Source organism: Hyperoodon ampullatus (genome assembly GCF_949752795.1).
Source record: "Hyperoodon ampullatus genome assembly, chromosome: 8".
Taxonomy (NCBI): Eukaryota; Metazoa; Chordata; class Mammalia; order Artiodactyla; family Ziphiidae; genus Hyperoodon; species Hyperoodon ampullatus.
Genome location: NC_136921.1, coordinates 82068099 through 82083610, shown reverse-complemented (window position 1 = coordinate 82083610; position 15512 = coordinate 82068099).

Genomic DNA, 15512 nt, shown 5'->3' with positions numbered 1-15512 from the left:
ATTTGTAAAATGGTGATTTCAATGTAGATTACTTGAAATTATGGTTCTTAGTACGTTTTAAAATCTACATTTATAAATAAGATTAACAAATGCATAAGGCAAATACTATCTATTTGTCACAGATATAGTGTCCCACTTGGGAAGTAAGATGATGTTGTTTATGTAGATACCAGCGATTATTTTCACATTAACAATTTAAACTGAGTTTAATCAAATATGATATATGCTTATTATTAGAAAGTAATTCAGTCATACAGGAGTCTCTTCAAGATATAAAGTGTTAGCCCCACCTTCTAATTCTTTTGTAGTTCTATTTTTTTTTTTTTTTTTTTTTTTGCAGTACGCGGGCCTCTCACTGTTGTGGCCTCCCCCGTTGTGGAACACAGGCTCCGGACGCGCAGGCTCAGCGGCCATGGCTCACGGGCCCAGACGCTCCGCGGCATGTGGGATCTTCCCGGACCGGGGCACGAACCCATGTCCCCTGCATCGGCAGGTGGACTCTCAACCACTGCGCCACCAGGGAAGCCCTGTAGTTCTATTTTTTACGTTTATATATTTAATCCATTTGTGTCTTTAATTTTTTTTTTTTTGGTATGGTGTGAGGCAGGGATATAAATTTACAGCATTCCAAATTCATAGGCTATCTGGCAATACTGTTGTTTGATTGTGGTCCTTTTCCTGGATGCAACTCTCTCCCTCTGATTTTCAGTAAAATGAATCCAGATTTCCAAATTTCTAATCACTTCCAGATTTCCAGTCCTTGCATGGCACACCATACTGCACACCATGCTAGGCTATTTACTTCCTTAGGATTATTTATAACAGAATCACAGGCTATTTATTCTGCTCTTTTGGCTTGCAATAGCTTTTAATCAGCTCACTGTTCTAGCACATCTTGTTTTTGCTGATGCCATAACATTTTAGATGTTCAACAGAGGGGTCAATAATGAAATGTGATTAAATTGCTTCCTGCTCCACCCTCTACCATTTATTTTCTGAATCACAAAGGTACAGAGGGAGGAAAATGATGTGGTAGAAAAAAATCAGTTTTGAAGTTCTGCTATTTAAGTTATTTTCGTATTGATGAGCTTCCCTGGACAGGTTGCTCTAAATTAACAGGTTTTAGATATTTTTCTATCAAAATAGGTATTTTACTTTTTATGGATAATATCCATCCAATTTCCTTCATGTTAAATGTAAACCTCCCCCCTTTTCTCTGTCATCCAAAGAAATATGGAAATGAGCGAGAATTATGTTATCACTAGATTAACCTTGAAATAGCTGTAATTTAATGAAACTAATTTATTGATAAATTCAGGTACCTGATTATTTATTAAAAATTATTACCTGTTACAGATTATTTGTCAATTTGTCTAGATGATCTCCAAGGTCCCTTTATCTCTAATATTAAAGATTCTATAAAACACATCCATCTTAGTCATAAGATAATAAAAAGTAGCTATTCTCTGAAGGTTGCTTAGACTTAAGCTGTTAAACGAGTTATGCTACTTACGTTAACTTAGTCCATGAAAAGTGAGTTGTGCTATCCTAGTCAGGATCCTCATTACTCTGATCCCATACAAATGATATTAAATTTTCTTTTGACCACTTGGTTGATACAAGAAGGCTGTTCATTTATAGCATAACGCAAATTCAAAGAAACATATCAAAAAAAAAATGAAGACCTCTTTTGGGTTCCTGAAAGGAAAAAACATTCACGTACAAGGTCCTCTTATAAAAACTGTAAAGTTATTTTACTGTCCTTTGCCTTAATGGGCAAGCATAGCTGTGCAGCATAATCTTATCTATGTGTGAGTTTGTAATGTGAACAGGATCATGCATAAAGATAGATATTCATCTTTTTTCCTCACAGTCATTCATAACCAAATGCTAAATATACATCTTTCATTTTCTTATGCTCAGCATCCCCAGAAGAAAGCAAGCTTCTGAGTTGTAATAATTAAAAACACTGTCTTTTCTCTAGGTATCCTTCATAGAAACCATTCACTATTTTGATGGGCAGATATTATGTTCCAGTCAAGAGGCAGAAAACTTGTAGAAAGGTTTACACATTGTCTAAGTTCCAGACACATGGAGAACCCATTAGAATTTTAGTATAGCTTCAGGTTTCCCTTGAAAGCTTGATCCTTTCAATAAAGAAGCAATGATGAGCCTTTCCTCTTTCAACAGGTCTTTCAGTTATAAAAGCATCAACTTCAAGAACTAGGCATTAATATTGCCAATGAATGGCCATTATGGTTAAGTTTCCAACCCAGTTAAAACTTATATAACACTGGTCTTTTCTCTGCCCTCTCATGTGACCATTGAGTTGTTATTCTTTGTAGTACCTTTCATCTGCAATAATTCAACTCTTTCACCTCTCCTTTTAGACTCTCCACCTCATTTACAATTCTATCTCTGAATAGATTTATCCTCCTTTGGTACTATATCTTAATTTCTTTCTTTCCCTTCATATATCAGATCTTGCTATTGATAGTCCTGCTTTATTCACTGAATGTTATCTTTATATGCTACTTGAGCTATGTGTGTTGTTTTTTTAATTTAACAACTAATTCGGTTGCTGTGAAGCTGGTCCATAAATGGTATAGTACTTGAAAAATATTTTTTCATTCAATATTGAACAAAAACTAATTAAAGTCTATTTTTATAAAACTGACAAATGTTAAGAATATTTAGCTATTAATCCTGATGTGGACAATACCTCCTAGCATTTAATACTTCAGGAAAAATTCCAATTTTCATAATTAAAACAGTACATTTTACAGATGAATTACAGTAGAAAATAGCGTGAAAATTTCTAAAGGTGCCTGTACATCTAATTACAAGAAACACAACTATTCACTGTTAAACATTAGAACTTGTTGTCGTGACAAAAATCAGTGGCTACAAAGTACTTAGTGTCTTACAATTTGGTCTCATTTCTCATAATTCTCTAGGAAACAGTTTCTGATAGCTCTTATAATGACTACATTTATTACCTCAGTACAAATTAACCCAGATAATGTCACAATTCTTAAAATATATTTACACATTGTAACCAAAGCAAACAGCTATAAATTTAACTTTGTCTCTTTGTAAATCATTTCTATATTCACTTGACAACTAACAGTACTCAACACAAAGGAAAAATTTTTCACATGTAATGTGAAAAATTTAGTTGTACAGTTCCTTGTCTAATGAGTGCATGTGTCCAGATATAGAGTCATTAGTACCACCATTCCCTTTCATGGAAGAAGATGAATCTATGTAGTCACCATCATTATAATCCTCACTTGGAAATATCTAGAAGGCAGATTGAAAAAAATATGCACTGAACTGGAACTCAAGACAACTAGTTTTTAATCTGAGCTCTGCTAATAAATACCTACATTACATTAAAAAATAATCTTGATATATATGGACCAGTGTTCCAGAATGTACAATAAGTAATCCAGGGAGATTGTGCATGTGGCCAAGGTGGCTCCCTCTGGGGAGTGATTTCAGTGACTTTACACTGGGGAGAAATGCACTCCAGTAAAATATTCTAGACAAGTATGGTAGGCAGAATAATGTCTCCCCACAGATGGCCATATCCTGAAAACTGTGACTATGTTAGGTTATAGTGCAAGCAAGCATTAAGTCTGCAGATAGAATTAGGGTTGCTAATCAGTTGGATCTGAGATGGGAGAGTCTCTTAGATTATCCAGGTGAACCAAAGGTAATAAGGGTCCTTATAACATGGAAGAGGGAGGCAGTAAAGTTAGCATTAGAGTGACAGAGCATGAGAAAGGCTTGCTAGGTATTGTTGGCTTTCAACATACAAGAGGACCACAAGTCAAAAACTATGGGCCAAATCTAGAAACTAAAAAGGCTAGGAAATAGATTCTCCTCTTGAGTCTCCAGAAGGAACGCAGCCAAACTGTCACCCCGATTTTAACCTAGGGAAAATCATTTGACTTCTGACCTCCAAAAAGTTTGATAATAAATTTGTATTAATCCACGAAGTTTGTGATGATTTATTATAGAGCAATAAGAAATAAATACATCACCATTAAATAAACAGCAGCATAACAAATACTGAAGACAGAAAAGGAAAGTCAGTTTCCAAATTACTACAATGTATTAATAAAATGTCAACTTTTCAGAAAAAATTAGAACATATGCAAAGAAATAGAAAAATGTGACCCATACACAGGAAAAACAGTGGGCAACAGAAACTGTGAGAGGCCCCATAAGTCACATTTAATTGACATAGGCTTCATAGAAGCTATTATAAACATGTTAAAAGAACTAAAAGGAACCACTTAAGAAAAGGAAGATATGAAGACAACATCACAAATAGAGAATAAAGAATCAAATGGAAATACTACAGTTGAAAAGTAGAGTAACCCAAAAGGGGGAAAAATCACATAAAGAGATCAATAGTTTATTTGAATTGGCAGAAGAATCAAGAAACAAAGACAGATCAATAGAGGTTATACAATATGAAGAATAGAGAAAAAAGTTGTAGAAATGAACAAAGCCTCAGAGAAATATGGGACACCATTAAATGCACCAACATATACAAAATGGAATGTACTAGCAGGAGAGAAAAGAGAAAAAGAAGGAAAAAAATTTAGAAAATTAGTAACTGAAAATGTCTCAAATTGATGAAAAACATTAATCTAAATATCCAAGAAGATCACTAAGCTCCAAGTACTTGTTTTATGTTGATTTTAGCCTATCAACAGTGATGCTATCAACTGGGGTTGTCTGGGGGCACTCATCTGGGCCCGTACTACCTGTGATGAGGCCCCGCAGACATTTCCCTGACTAGAGCCAATGTTGTGACTGGACCAGCCCTCGTGGTTTCTATGATTGCAAGACGCACCTCAGGAACAAACATCAGGGAACTTTGGAAGAAAAAAAAAGGTTTATTACTCTCAGGTCCCAAAGGCTACCGGGCACACCTGGAGACACACCTGGGGCCCCACAGTGAGGTCCCAGGTAGAGAGAAAAAGAGAGCACAGAATTGGGGTTCTGCCTTTATTTGGATTGATGGTGGAGTGCTGAGGGGTTTGCAGGTTTGCTTTGTTGGTAATTTTACAACATAAGAATGGGAATTAAATTGCATGAAGGCAAACACAGGGTGTTTGGTCAGTTATCCAGGTCACCTATGTCTTTCTAAAAGGGAACTTTGAGTGGGGCAGCCTGGTGCTTTACCTAGTTGTGTAGAAAGAAATTATGTTTATTCAAAAACGAATGTCTTTGAAATGAATGCCTCAGTGATCAAAAGCTTAATGTCAGGCACTGACATTATAATCAAAAAAGCTAAATGTCAGATTACAGTAATATAAACACAAAGAACCACATCCAGACACATCAGACAAAATATGCTGAAGGCCAAAGTCAAGAGAAAATTTTGATAGCACAAGAGAAAAATCACTTGTCACATAGAAAGAAACCCAAATATGGTTAACAGCTGACTTGTAATCAGTAACAGTGGATGTCAGAAGACAGTGGAAAACATTCAAAGTACTTAAGAAAAACTGTCAACCAAGAATCTAATAGCCAACAAAACAATTTTCAAAAAAGATGAAATAAAGGCTTTTACAAAACAAAAAACTGAAATAAAGGAAAATCTTAAGACTGAAAGCGAGTGACACTGAGATTAACTCAAGTCCACATGAAAAACCAAAGAGTACCAGTAAAGGTAATTATGTAATTATAAAAGACAATTATAAATGAATATTTCTTCTCTTATTTTAAAAAGTTTATAAAACAATTCATTTATAATTGTATTCTTGGAACTATAATATATAGAAATGTAATGAATTTTTACAATAGCACAAAGAAGGTAGGTGGGAGGAACACTGTATTAGAGTAAATAAATTACACCATATGGTAATATGAATCTACAGGGACAAATGGAGAAAACCCAAAATGGAAAATAGTTTAATACAACAAACTATGAATATATATTTCCTTTTCCTTCTTTTCTCAGTTTTCTTAATTGACAAAATTATATAGAGTAGTAAAATTATACAAAGTAGTAAATAAAATAATGTATCGTTAGGTAACATACAGATGTTATATGTGTAACAGCAAAACAAGGGGAAGAGGGAATAGAGCTATATAGGAAGAACATTTCTATGTATCACTAGAATTAAGTTAGTTTAAACACAGATTTTTATAAGATATATGATGAGCCCTAGTGCAACAAATAGTAAAAAATCACTAAAGAAACTTAAATGTTGTACTGAAAAATATTCAATATTTTATACATTAGTAAAGGAGGAAGAAAAAATGACATGAGACCTATATAAAATGGTAAAATGAGATTTAAATCCAATACAGGCAATAATAATATTAAAGGAATGAACAATCTAATCAAAAGGCAGAGATTGCAAGACTAGATTTTAGAAAATGATCCAAATACTGCTGTTTACAGGAGACATACTTTAGATTCAAAGATAAAAAAAGTAAATACAGTGAAAGGGCAATGTCATACAAATAGCAACCATAAGAAAAATTCAGTGGCTATACTCATATTAGGCAAAATATACTTTAAAACAGAAAATATTACTGGAGATAGAGAATATTTTATAATAAAAAACAAAGAGGCCAAACCACCTGGAAAATCTAACAGTTATAAACATTTATAGACCTAACAAAATCCCACACACATAAAGCAAAAACTGACAGAATTAAATGGAGAAACAGACAATTCAAAATAATTGGAGATACAAGAGTCTTCTTTCAATAATGTGTAACCAACTATGCAAAAGATCAAAGAAATAGAAAACTTGACCACTAATCAACTAGACCTAACAGATATCCATAGAACACTCCACTACACGTTTTTCTCAAGTGCTCATGGAACATTATCCAGGATAGATCACATGATAGGCCATAAAAACAACCTTCAATGAATTTAAAAGATTTGAGATCATATAAAGTAAGTGTTCCAACAGGGAGAGTGAAACCAGAAATCAGTAATAGAAAAATTTGAGAAATTGACATAAGTAAAAAAAAGTTTTAAATACACCTGTGTAGCAAATGAATCAAGTAAAAATCATAAGAGAAATTAGAAAATATGAGGTGAATTAAAATGAAGACACATTGTATTACAGAATGCAGCTAAAGCAGTGCTTAATGGGAAATTTATAGCTATAAATGCCAACATTAAAAAACATGAAATATCTCAAATATCTCAAAATATGGCAAGTAACCTAACTTGCCATATTAAGACACTGGAAAAATGAAAGCAAATTAAATCCAAAGCAAAAAGAACAAAAGAAATAAATATGAGAGTATAGAGATTAGAAAAGCAAGAAAGAAAATCAAAACCAAAAGTTGGTTCTTTGAAAAGAATTTTTAATTACAAAGCTTTAGCTGGACTAAACAAAAAAAGAGAAAAGATTCAAACTACTAAAGTCAAGAATGAAAGAAGATGCATTACTACTGATGTCACAAAAATAAAAAAGAATTTTAATTGGATACAATTCTATGCCAAGATATTAGACAACCTAGAAGTAATGGACAAATTCCTAGACAGACACAAACTTCTAAAATGGAAACATGAAGAACACACCCAAAAATCTGAATGGACCTATAACAATTAGAGTTTGAATTTGTAGTTTAAAAACTCTACAAAGATAAGCACAGGCCCATATGACTTCACTAAGGAATTCTACCAAACACTGTAAAGAATTAATTGATAATCTTTATAAGACTTCCAAAATAAAAGAAGGAAGACTTTGTAATTCATTCTGAAGCCAGTATTACCCTGATACCAAAGCCAGATAAAGTCATCACAAGAAAACTATATACCAATGTTTTATCAATAGACACACAAAATTCAACACAAGCAAGGTGAACCCAACAACATATAAAAAGGATTATATGTCATGAATAAAAGGGTTTTGTCCCAAGAATGCAGTCGAATTAATATCCAAAAGCCAATTAACATAATATAGGGTAAATGATAAAAAACACATGATCATTTCAATATATGCAGAAACAGCATTTGACAAAAACCAACACAACTTCATGATAAAAACCAACTAGGAATAGAACTTACCTAATCTGATAGGGAATCTGTGGATTTAAAAAAATTTTGAAACCATACTTAATGGTTAAAGACTGAATGCCTTCCCCCTAAAATCAAGAAAAATAAAGGGACGTCTACTTTGCCACTTTTATTCAACATGATGCTAGAGGTTCTAGCCAGGTCAATAAGGCAAGAGAAAAAAAAAAAGAAAAAAAAACAAAGGAATACTCATTGCAAAGAAATAAAATTATTTGCAGATAACATGATCTCATATATAGAAAATCCTAAGGAACAACCCCCCCCAAAAAAACTAGTAGAATAATTGAGTTCAAAAAAATTTCACATGAGGTTGATATACCAAAAAACTATATTTCTGTACATTACCAATGAACAATCTGAAAACTTACAATAGCATCAAAAATAAAGAATTTAAAAGAACTGCAAAACTTATGTTCTGAAGACTATAAAACATTGCAAGAAATTAGAAGATATGTAAACTACTAATAAATACATGAAAAGATGCTCAACATCATTAGCCATTAGAGAAAGCATATCAAAACTACAAGATACCACTGCACAGCTACTAGTATGGTTATAATAAAGATAATAACTAGTGCTCCTAAGGATATGAAGGATTTGGAACTCTCAGACACAGCTAGTGGCAATGTAAAATAGTGCAGCATCCTTGGAAAACAGCCTGGCAGTTCCTAAAAGACTAAACAGAGTTACCATATTACCCTGCAATCCCACTCCTAGGTATATAACTAAGAAAAATGAAAACACTTCACACAAAAACTTGTGTTCTAATGTTCATAATAGTGTTATTCACAATTGTCCAAAAGTGCAAACAACCCAAATGCCCATCAACTGAAATGTACACAAGAAAGCAGTATATCCATACAATGGAATGTTATTTAGCAATTAATAAAAATGAAGTAATGACACATGCTACAACATGAATGAATCTTGAAAACATTATGCTAAGTGAAAGAAGCCAGTCACAAAAGACCATATACTGCATGTTATATTTATATGAAATTTCCAGAATTAAAAAAACTATAGATAGAGAAAACAGGTTAGTAGTTGCTTAGGGCTGCAGGATTTAGGGTGAAATGGGAAATGACTGCTAATGGGTACGGAATTTCTTTTTGCAGTAATGAAAATGTTCTCAAATTGATGTAGTAATGGTTGCATGACTGAATAAACTAAAAACTTTTGAAAAACTTCAGAAGAAATGTCGGTAAAAAGTTTATGGACAAAGTAGTGTATCTTATATTTAAATGTGAGCTGTGTTTTTACAGTTATTTATGAAGAGGCAATTTTATGAAAAGTGTTACTCCTTTTCCAAATAAGACAAATTATGATAATTGTTCTTGGAAAATGTTACCATTTCAAGAATCAAGCTGAATTATTACAATTCTTCAAAATCAGGGTTCTAAGTTGACTATTAGTCTTTTTCTATAGCTAATAGATTTCGCTTGACACAATTGAGTTCCTGTACTTCAAAAGGTAGATTGCAGTACATAAAGAATAAATAATGCTGATTTTAAAATCTCTTGGTTTTGGTATAAGGCTAAATGATTTTAAGAACAGCTCTTCGCTGGCTTTGTTAAAGTGATTTCCTTTCTGCTTTTCACCTCCCCTAAGTAGCATAAACCTCTCCCTGAAGATTCTAAGTGACATGATGAGCAAGACTGACAAATATGGTATAAATGTAAATCCAGCTTTTAATATTGCATCTGAAATACAAATTTTTTTTTACAGTAGCTACAAAACAGCAAATAAAGCCATGTGGTTATTTTGTTTTTAATTCCCATGTACGGAACCCACAAAGTATGTAAAAACTTCAAGTTGTGTGTCAAGAATTCCCAGAATAGATTGGCAACTTGGCTATAATGTCAGTTCACATTTTCAAGCACCAGTGACTACTCACCCACCTTCAGAAGTCTCCTAAACTCTTAAAATCCACTCATGGTCATTAATTTAGACCAGAGTAACTAGAATACATGTGTTCTGGTATATAGTGGCTCTCCTTATTGACCTTCCTACACCCTGGGGAGCCCTAAATATGCTGGATACACAGTAGGTTAGTCATTTTCAGGGGTTTTTAAGTCAATTGTAGAGCTAGAGACTAAGACAAAACACTTTAGGAGTAGGTCTTAAAATTTAGTGACCCAGGGAAACCAGATAACTTCCCCACACATTCCATGAACTAGTTTTTCACTGCACACTTGCCTCCTTAAGCAAATGGCTCTATGCAGTGCACAGCCTACACAACCATATATGGTGGTGCTGGCTGTGTGGTCACAGAAAGGGAGCATGGTAAGGCAAGAGTTTCTTTAAATATTGGCCCCACCATTTTAATCAGAAAATACCAACTCCACTGAAAAACAATTAGTATTTCTGCATTCAGAATCTTGCCTTTGTTATCTAAGTAGAACTAACATTTAGAGAATTTCACATATATGTCAAAGGATGCTCTGTTGTGGCTGAAGTGCATAAACTTCGGCCTGAACTCTATTAGTCACTTCCAAATAAGAACCTTCCACTTAGCAAAGTAAAGACAACTAATAATAATAATAAAACAATGAATAAATAACTAATTAAAATGAATAACAAAACATTTCATAAAGCCCTATGGTATTCTCAAATAAAAGGGTGAAAGGACTTCTACAATTTTTACCTTTAATATTATTAATGATAATGTTTATATCTTATTTTACATCTAAAGATGATTTGGTTAATATTTTTAATACATTACTCTAGTTGGAACTGAAAATATGAAATTGTTTGCATTTCTTAGTTTAGGTATCTGTACTGGAATAGCAAGTTGAAAAGGGTCAAGAGACTTATTCAGAGGCAAGAAAATGAAGCAAAATTAGACTCTCACATAAAATATGGGTATCAACTATTTGTGAACTCACTCATTCATTCAACAAATAGTCACTCAGTTCCTACCAGGCACTGTGTTGGGAAGTGAAAATATGATGAAAAAAAAATCAGATACAGCATCCTCTTTTGAGGCACTTATGCTTAAATGGAGGAGGAGAGATATTCATAGTTGAAATAAGCTTCAGATTCCTCCACTATACTTGATGCACCATAACAAAAAGGTGATGTGGCCAATCTTATAATTCCATGTACCTCTAGTGCTTATAATAGTGTCTGTCACATGGTCAAAGCTCAATAAACATTGGATAAATGAATCAATATAGAAATATTAAGCTCTGTGGAGAGATATGGGCTGGAAAAACGAATTTTGGAAGAATTGCCTCTAGGCAAATTGCCTATAGAGAATACAGCCTAAAAAAAAAAAAAAAAAGAAAAGAAAGCTGAGGGCTGAATCTTGAGGAATTCTAACATTTAATAGATGGGTAAAGGAGGAGAAACCTGGAAAGGAAAGAAAGGAATTGCCTCCAGAGGGTATGGATGATAACTAAGTTAGCGCTTTAGCAATCAAAGGAAGACAAAGTCTCAAAAAAGAGTGATCATTAGTATTGATTGTTGCTGGTCAAGACCAAGTAAGATGAGGACTGAACAAAGTATCCATTGTATTTAGAGGTAAAGTAGTTATTAACATATTTTCTAAAAGTTTAATAGAGTGATGGGGTGGGTTTTTAGTGAGTTGTAAATGTAGGGAAAGGTGAGTACATGACATCAGCGTTTGGTTAAGAATGGAGGAGAGAGATGATGCAATAGCTTGGGTCAAAGTAATATATAGATTTCAAATGCTAAGAAAAGAGGTAAATTTCTGAGAATATGAAGGCAATAAGATACAAAGCACATTCATTTATTCAAAAAATATTTGAGATGCAAATCTGCCCCAATACTTGGGATATGTGAGTGAACAAACAAAATGAAAAGCAAACATTAGAAAAGCTCCCTTTCCTCATGTAACTTACATTATAAAAAGTAATGGATTACTCTTGGAGTTAAGGGCATGCTCTATGATAATGGTAGTAAAGAAAAAAAAAGGTTGGAAGAAGAGTTATAGACACCTGGAGCCATTCAGTCAGAAGGCTGAGTTATGTTACATTAATTAGCAAACAGCACGAAAACCCATGGTTTAACATTATGAAGATTCATTTCTCATTCAAGCAAAGGCAGAACAACAGTTAACATTCATGAATTAATTTACAGTTCTTAAGGCATCTCTCTTAACATAGTGCTTCACGGTTCATGTGAGCAGAGGAAAAGAGTATGGAGAGTCATAAGTTTAAGTGCCACCACTCCTACTTTATTGACAGAAGCAAGTCAAATGGCTTTAAGTTCAACAGATAGTATTTTATATATCCAGGAGTAGGAAGAGATCTAGAAATACTGGCAAGCACCAGTAACGTTTATCAAGTAAGTTCTAGTTCTCCTCTGTCTTGATCCGTCCCTCCACATATCCTATCATCTATGTATCCAAGGCCAGAGTTTGTCAATTCACATCAGTCAACTTGAGACTTAAGAAAAAAAAAAAATCAGTGTATGGATTCACTCCCAGAGAGTCTGATTTAATTTTTCTTGAATAGAGCACCTGTGACTCAGAGTCAGTTTCTTGAAGAATATTCCCGAATTTTCTAGGTGGGTATTAACAACATTTACAGCAGAATTCTAGTCACTTGGTTTATAATGACAGTATTTTTATCTCTGCATTATAAATTACGTGTGACACATCAACCATAGGTTGTTAAACAAAGCAGTAATGGAATACTTTATGCAATTAAAAAATATTAATTATAAGAAAAAAGAATTTTCATTCTTATCATTCCATAAAGCCACTTCCTTAAAATTACACTACAGTTGTATTTCCTTCCAATCACTTCTTTTTTTTTTTTTTTTTTTTTTTTTTATTAGTTTCTGCTTTATAACAAAGTGAATCAGTCATACATACACATCTGTTCCCACATCCCTTCCCTATTGCGTCTCCCTCCCTCCCACCCTCCCTATCCCACCCCTCCAGGCGGTCACAAAGCACCGAGCTGATCTCCCTGTGCTCTGCGGCTGCTTCCCACTATCTATCTACCTTACGTTTGGTAGTGTATATATGTCCATGCCTCTCTTTCGCTTTGTCACAGCTTACCCTTCACCCTCCCCATATCCTCAAGTCCGTTCTCAAGTAGGTCTGTGTCTTTATTCCCGTTTTACCCCTAGGTTCTTCATGACATTTTTTTTTTTTTAATTCCATATATATGTGTTAGCATACGGTATTTGTCTTTCTCTTTCTGACTTACTTCACTCTGTATGACAGACTCTAGGTCTATCCACCTCATTACAAATAGCTCAGTTTCGTTTCTTTTTATGGCTGAGTAATATTCCATTGTATATATGTGCCACATCTTCTTTATCCATTCATCCGATGATGGACACTTAGGTTGTTTCCAGCTCCGGGCTATTGTGAATAGAGCTGCAATGAACATTTTGGTACATGTCTCTTTTTGAATTATGGTTTTCTCAGGGTATATGCCTAGTAGTGGGATTGCTGGGTCATATGGTAGTTCTATTTTTAGTTTTTTAAGGAACCTCCATACTGTTCTCCATAGTGGCTGTACCAATTCACATTCCCACCAGCAGTGCAAGAGTGTTCCCTTTTCTCCACACCCTCTCCAGCATTTATTGTTTCTAGATTTCTTGATGATGGCCATTCTGACTGGTGTGAGATGATATCTCATTGTAGTTTTGATTTGCATTTCTCTAATGATTAATGATGTTGAGCATCCTTTCATGTGTTTGTTGGCAGTCTGTATATCTTCTTTGGAGAAATGCCTATTTAAGTCTTCTGCCCATTTTTGGATTGGGTTGTTTGTTTTTTTGCTATTGAGCTGCATGAGCTGTTTATAAATTTTGGAGATTAATCCTTTGTCAGTTGCTTCATTTGCAAATATTTTCTCCCATTCTGAGGGTTGTCTTTTGGTCTTGTTTATGGTTTCCTTTGCTGTGCAAAAGCTTTGAAGTTTCATTAGGTCCCATTTGTTTATCTTTGTTTTTAGTTCCATTTCTCTAGGAGGTGGGTCCAAAAGGATCTTGCTGTGATTTATGTCATAGAGTGTTCTACCTATGTTTTCCTCTAAGAGTTTGATAGCTTCTGGCCTTACATTTAGGTCTTTAATCCATTTTGAGCTTATTTTTGTGTATGGTGTTAGGGAATGATCTAATCTCATACTTTTACATGTCCCTGTCCAGTTTTCCCAGCACCACTTATTGAAGAGGCTGTCCTTTCTCCACTGTACATTCCTGCCTCCTTTATCAAAGATAAGTTGGCCATATGTGTGTGGGTTTATCTCTGGGCTTTCTATCCTGATCCACTGATCTATCTTTCTGTTTTTATGCCAGTACCACACTGTCTTAATTACTGTAGCTTTGTAGTATAGTCTGAAGTCAGGGAGCCTGATTCCTCCAGCTCCGTTTTTCGTTCTCAAGATTGCTTTGGCTATTCGGGGTCTTTTGTTTTTCCAAACAAATTTTGAAATTTTTTGTTCTAGTTCTGTGAAAAATGCCAGTGGTAGTTTGATAGGGATTGCATTGAATCTGTAGATTGCCTTGGGTAGTAGAGTCATTTTCACAATATTGATTCTTCCAATCCAGGAGCATGGTATATCTCTCCATCTATTTGTATCCTCTTTAATTTCTTTCATCAGTGTCTTATAATTTTCTGCATACAGGTCTTTTGTCTCCTTAGGTAGGTTTATTCCTAGATATTTTATTCTTTTTGTTGCAATGGTAAATGGGAGTGTTTTCTTGATTTCATTTTCAGATTTTTCATCATTAGTGTATAGGAATGCAAGAGATTTCTGTGCATTAATTTTGTATCCTGCTACTTTACCAAATTCATTGATTAGCTCTAGTAGTTTTTCGGTAGCATCTTTAGGATTCTCTATGTATAGTATCATGTCATCTGCAAACAGTGACAGCTTTACTTCTTCTTTTCCAATTTGGATTCCTTTTATTTCCTTTTCTTCTCTGATTGCTGTGGCTAAAACTTCCAAAACTAGGTTGAATAAGAGTGGTGAGAGTGGGCAGCCTTGTCTTGTTCCTGATCTTAGTGGAAATGGTTTCAGTTTTTCACCATTGAGGACAATGTTGGCTGTGGGTTTGTCATATATGGCCTTTATTATGTTGAGGAAAGTTCCCTCTATGCCTACTTTCTGCAGGGTTTTTATCATAAATGGGTGTTGAATTTTGTCAAAAGCTTTCTCTGCATCTATTGAGATGATCATATGGTTTTTCTCCTTCAACTTGTTAATATGGTGTATCACATTGATTGATTTGCGTATATTGAAGAATCCTTGCATTCCTGGAATAAACCCCACTTGATCATGGTGTATGATCCTTTTAATGTGCTGTTGGATTCTGTTTGCTAGTATTTTGTTGAGGATTTTTGCATCTATGTTCATCAGTGATATTGGCCTGTAGTTTTCTTTCTTTGTGACATCCTTGCCTGGTTTTGGTATCAAGGTGATGGTGGCCTCGTAGAATGAGTTTGGGAGTGTTCCTT